Raw genomic sequence first — 6,275 nt, 5'->3', positions numbered from 1 at the left:
AATCAGGAATCTCATAAGAAAATACATCCGGGAACTTTTTCGCAACAGAAATATCAGATAAAGAGGGCTCCTTTTTAGATACATCAACAACATCGATAAGAAAACCCTCATCTCCGCTAAATAAAAACCGAGACATTTCCAAATAGGATACCAATGAAATTTTAGCTTGGGAACTCTTGCCATAAAAATTCCACTTGGGTCCATCAATAAGTCGAAATCGAACCACTCCATGAAAAAAATCGACAGTAACTCGATTGGTTGTCAAGATATCCATGCCAACAATAGAATCAAAGTCGTGCATTGGAAGGACAATCAAATTCAAGAACATCACATTATCCTCATAGATCAATACACAATTATGCACAACTTTCTCAGACAGAATAATCTTTTCTACTGGCGTGACTATCGACAAAGTATCATACAATGGAGTACACATAATATCATGAGATGCAACAAATGCATGAGATATAAATGAGTGAGATGCTCCTGTATCAAATAAAACATGTGAAGGATAATCGCAAAGCATGCAAATACCTGTAATCACACCACCAGGAGCTTCTTTTGCCTGATCCTCAGTCAAGGCATACACTTTCACTTGAGGAGGGCCTTGGACACTCTGACTAACAGGTCCTCGATATTGTGGAACATTCGATTGTTGAAAAGAGGGAACAGAAATCGCAGGTCTCATTGTACTAAGGCCACCTCGAAATCTTGATTGGGGTTCGGAAGAAGTCGTACCCCTATTCGGACATACACGAGAGAAATGACATTCATGTCCACAATGATAACAAGTACCAAACATACCCTGACACTGCTCAATAGTATGTTTTCCTCCACAATGGCTACAATAAGGAGCAATAATGGGACTCCCTCGCTGGGATCCACTGGAACTTGAAGAAGATGAAGAAACAGAACCAATCTTTTTGAACTTCTTACCTCTTGGACGCAAAATAGGCTACTGAGCTGACAATGAAGGTGAAGGAGCATACTGAGAACCTCCTTGCCTTAGTCCAGCTTCGGCGGCCTTGGCTTGTTCAACTGCCTCTGCGTAGCTCGTAAGCAAACCTAAAATGACAAAAGTATATATAGCATGATGCAATCCATTCACAAACCTGTTATATTTCACTTTTGCATTCGCAGCTACGTGAGGTGCATATTTCAACAACATAGAAAACTTCGAAGCATATTCTGCAACAGTCATTGTTCCCTGCTGCAGGCTATTGAATTCATTCTCTTGGGAAGTATAGTAAGAAGGAGGGGAATACTGCTCCAAAAACTGGGCCTTGAAGACATCCCATGTGACTTTGATTCCGGCCTCTTTCAGTCCAATCTCAGCGGCTTCCAACCAAGATTTTGCTCGGTCCTTCAACTGATAAAGAGCAAGTTTCATTCGCCGAGCCTTAGAATATTCAACAATATTAAACAAGTGCTCGATGTCCTTTAACTTGGCCTCCGCTTTTTCTGCACTCTCAGTGCCAAAGAACCTCGGTGGTTTCAAATCCTGGAATCGAGCAATCACTAAGTCCATGGACATTCCTTCGAATTGTCCAACTATCCTCTCAGTACTGCTACTCGCAGTTTCATTCATTGGATCCATCTAAAAATATAGTATGAATATCACAAACAAATATCAATTTCACATCATCATCATCTCATATCATTAATCTCATCAACAACTTACTCAAACTAAGTCAAATAAGAGCAAGTACTACAAGTAAATTAAACACAAACGCGCAATTCATTTAATTGTAATTATAATATTTAAAATAGTATATAATATAGTTTTGTCTCATCACGTCACAATATAAAACAAGCCAGCATGTAATCCAAAACAACTACATACAAACAAACTCATATCCTCGGGACATGTCCCGGTGTATAGATACATATATATACTGGGAAAGACCACTAAACCTCAGCTTAAACTGTGACTCCCTCCAGAAGCACCCTCTCCGGTCTCCTGATATCCTGGAGTACATGTCATTGTCCACGTACAAAGACAACAACAGCCCCCTTTGGGGTGAGCAAAGCTCAGTCTGAAACAACCAAAATATATACCACAAGTATCTAAAAAATGATATATGGTATGTAATGCATGTATGTCGTGGAGATATCAGGTCAAATGTCCATCCACTGAGCATATATCAGAATCAATCGAATTGCTATCGAATCAATCGAATCGCTATCAAATCAATGCTCGAGCTGGCACATCGGCCTCAATCAGAGATACTCGTATTATAACGTTGACAAAGCACTATCGAATCCCAAATCTCAATCAATCATCGGGGCTACTAATAACTATGCTTTAAGGGCCACAAAATTCCAAACATAGCATCGTGTTCACAAACCCCAGAAATAAATCCAATCATAATAGGTATCCAATGATCATAGCTCAACGTGTATGTCACGTACGCCACATCAACTCAACAAATAAGGCATATAGACATGTATTATCAATCAAATCAATCAAACATATATCATCTGATACAGATACCTGTCGTATGTTACTCGATCGCAACATACCTCAATTCTTCGTTCCAGTCGATGTAACTTGAAGATATCAATATAAAAATCTATATACATCAATAACATATTCATTTCAATCAATAACATCATTCAAAATCAACACTATAAGTTTTAAATATCTTTTGAAATTTATAAAATTCATATCAAATCGAAATCAGAACATAATTCAATTCCGACTTCAAAACTTAGTTTCTTGTCGGTTAATCTACCATATATATGAATCTCGACTTCAAATACATGCTATTGCAGCACTTCAATAAATAAAGGTGCTGAAATTAGAAGAAACTTACCTCAAAAGAAAGCTCTCAATGCGAAGATTCCAAATGTATAATTTGTTTCAACTTTGGACAACGTTTCGAAGTCGATTCGGACAGTGGAATTTGAGTTTTCTCGTGTCTCTGTCGAAAGCTTCAAAGGAAAATGACCAAAACCTTCATTCCAATCACTTTAAATAATGTTCAACAGCTGTATCGGTGCTGGCATGGTCAAGTTTGGGCGCCCTAGCGCACCTGCTACTGCCGAAACACCATTTGTCCTGACCACGTGCTGGGGCGCGCAAACTGTTGCGCCCTAGCGCGATTTGTTCTGTACGAAACGCTATTTTAGTTTTCGAATTAGCAAAAGTGGTCAACCCAAAAGTTGTCGCTCTATGTCTTAGCTTTCATTTGCCACCAACCTCACTCAATTTGGATATCAGACACGAGAGTTATGCGCATTCTACCAAAATGTATCAGTGCAAGAACTGTAATGCACACGATACACTTCGGGATGATTTTGTCCCAATTTTCAAATGGATTTGGACAAAACTCAAAACATGAAAGTTTTAGTACTATGTATTAGCTTTCCAATGAAATTGGTCTCATTCAATTTGGACTAATACTCAGAGATTTATACTAAAAACCGTAACATGTCTCACTTTTCTATCGCGGTTTAACATACTTTTCAAATACAAATCAATTTCTAATACAATCTTTCATCCTCACCACCTATTTTCTCACTTTCGTTGTCATGATATACATCATATACATAATCCCATGATAATTTTGTGAATTATCGATATTCAACATATGATTTACGATAATACGATACACGGTCCTTACACAATTAGTGACATGGCATCGCCCAATTGTTCAGTCGACTTTTCATTTGAAACTAATGGTTCAAGTTTCATAGCAGTTAGAGTCTTAGTAAATTGAGAGGTAAATCGATCATCTTCTCTGGATTTCAATTCGAATTCATAAGCTTTTAAGTTTGCAATCAAGTCATAGAATTCTATCTTGTTCAAATATTTGGATTCACGTATTGTTATAGTCTTGATATCTCATTCTTTTGGAAGTTTTGTTAATATCTTCAAGATCTCTTCTCGGTTGACGTACACTTTTCCAAGTGCACAGAGTTCAATCACAATGCCACCGACTCCCTCATTAAATTTGAACGTTGATTCTCCAGGTTTCATCTTGATATTGTCAAACTTCTGTATTTCTTCTTGTCATCATTCATCGATTCATTTCTTAGTTTTTCTAACATTTGAGGAGCACCTTTGGTGATGTCCATTGCTGTATTGGCTTTCAATATCTTCAATGGTCCATTTATGATAACGAACTACATATCATCAGCCTGAGCAGCTAAATAAGCCTGCATTTTTTCTTCCAGTTATCAAAATCTTCCTTAGAGAACATTGAGATTTTGCTGATGAAGCCATTTTAAAAAGAAATGTTCATAGTCAAGAATAAGAATTGCTCTGATACTAATTGATATGATCGGTTGAAGTGTTAAGAAAGGTGGTTGAATAAACACTTGACACAAATTGCCTTTCTAATATTAATCTAGTCGGGTTGGCAACTAAATTTTGTATTCTCATTTGTTAATGTTAGTTGACTAAAAAATATGTGCGGACGAAGGAAGCCAAACTGACATATTATAACAAATCAAATTATGGTTTGGCTATGTAAATTGAATGGTAAACTAAAAGTGAGAAGTATGCAAGTTTTTTTCTGAATGTTCAGATAACTCAAGCTCCTATGTCACCCCTTCTTCCTTTTGAGAAGACTCACACTAGAAGATTTTGGATAGTACAAGCAATGTACAAAATCCTAGTTCAATTTGAACTTAAACACTGCCAAATTGAAACTTCTAGTACACACAAATGAATAAATAATAGTATACGAACTGTTGTCAAATACAAAGAGTTATAGTACTGTAATATCCTAGCACTTAATGATCCTTAATGATCATGTACAATTCTTTGTAAAGTATGCCTAAACGAATGATTTTAGTTCAAGGACTTGAAAGCTTGAATCTTTTTATGAGTCGTAGAAATTTACTAAACTGAACTTCTTCTCTATTTATAGACTCTGAATCAAATAGTCTCAAGTTCCAAAAAATATCCGTTGAGTTGTCTTTTGTCCAAATCATCATCCTTGACATTCATACAAAGTGTAATGTTGTTGATGCTAGCTATGTCAGCATGTTACGAAAAACTTATCCAAAAATCATTTTAGCCATCTGGTGTAAATTGATGTCCTTGAAACTAAATAAAGATATTTGCTAAACCGGTAAAACTGTTAAGATACATTTATATTTAGGTCCTAGTCAATTATGCTCAACTTAGTCCAGTTTAAGTCATTCAGTTTAGCTTATGGACTTGATTACTTCAGTTTTACGTGGTTCATTTTTGCTTTAAGATTTGTTTAACACCAAAATCTTAATTGATCCAACATCTCTAATTAAATATCTCACTTCAAATCAAATTTATAGAGTCGGAACGCTTACTATTTTACCAAAGTTGTACCTAGTAGTAATGATGTAACTCAAATATTTTAAATCGTATAATAGCTAAAACACCATGTTTTGATTACTCTATCTAGTAGAAACAAATATTTAACCCAACAATCTTCATCTCAATAATTGCACACATTGCAATTAATGAGAATCAAATTCGTGACCTTGACTCCGATACCAACTTAAGAACCTAGCGCATGCCATTTTTTTTACCAAAAGTTATATCTAAATGTAAAATGGTGCAACTCAAATCTTTTAAACATTACAACAACTCAAGCATCATGTTTCAATTGCTTTACTTAGCATGGACAATTATTGTACTCAATAAAAAAATTTCAGTTTAAACGCAAATATTCATGACTCTCATGCTCAATTAATCACCGGATTTAAATTCGTGGCTATCGTTATTATTTTGTTAATCGGCTATAAATTATTTGTCGTTCCTATTATATTGTTTTCAATCACATGTTTTAACAAATTCCTAACATTTTTCTCTCGTATTCCAAAAATTTCAATTCATACCTAATTCAAATACTACCATTGTGCGGCAAGGTAAAATAGACTTGCCTATCCCCGATACCCAAGTAATCAACTGATTTTTTTTCCACACATGTGTTTGATATTGGAATAATATATAAAATAAAATAAAACTGATATATAAGGTGGTCGTGCCGGAGTGGTTATCGGGCATGACTAGAAATCATGTGGGCTCTGCCCGCGCAGGTTCGAATCCTGCCGACCACGTTGTTATCTCATTATATTTTCTTTTCTTTTCATTTCTTTATTTAATTTAATAATTATCTGTTGAAATTCTTAAATAATTATACAAGTACACGTCATTACTGATGTATAATTGCTTTTAATTTTAATTATACAAGTACACGTTATTACTGATGTATAATTGCTTTGTTTATTCGGCATTATTTCGTTAAAACAAAATTGATTGAGTTTTGTAGTTAATGATTTGA

General features: G+C 35.3%; 1 non-coding gene across 1 annotated transcript; it reads left to right on the top strand.

Annotated features, from left to right (window-relative positions):
- The first annotated feature begins 5,969 nt into the window (after window positions 1-5,969).
- Window positions 5,970-6,051, top strand: TRNAS-AGA (transfer RNA serine (anticodon AGA)). Its single transcript has one exon. It is a non-coding gene; the product is annotated as a tRNA-Ser (tRNA).
- Window positions 6,052-6,275: the final 224 nt, after the last annotated feature.

Source organism: Primulina tabacum, chromosome 13 (assembly GCF_025594145.1).
Source record: "Primulina tabacum isolate GXHZ01 chromosome 13, ASM2559414v2, whole genome shotgun sequence".
NCBI lineage: Eukaryota > Viridiplantae > Streptophyta > Magnoliopsida > Lamiales > Gesneriaceae > Primulina > Primulina tabacum.
The sequence above is the reverse complement of the archived record's forward strand: the minus strand, read 5'-3'. Positions and strand labels throughout refer to the sequence as shown.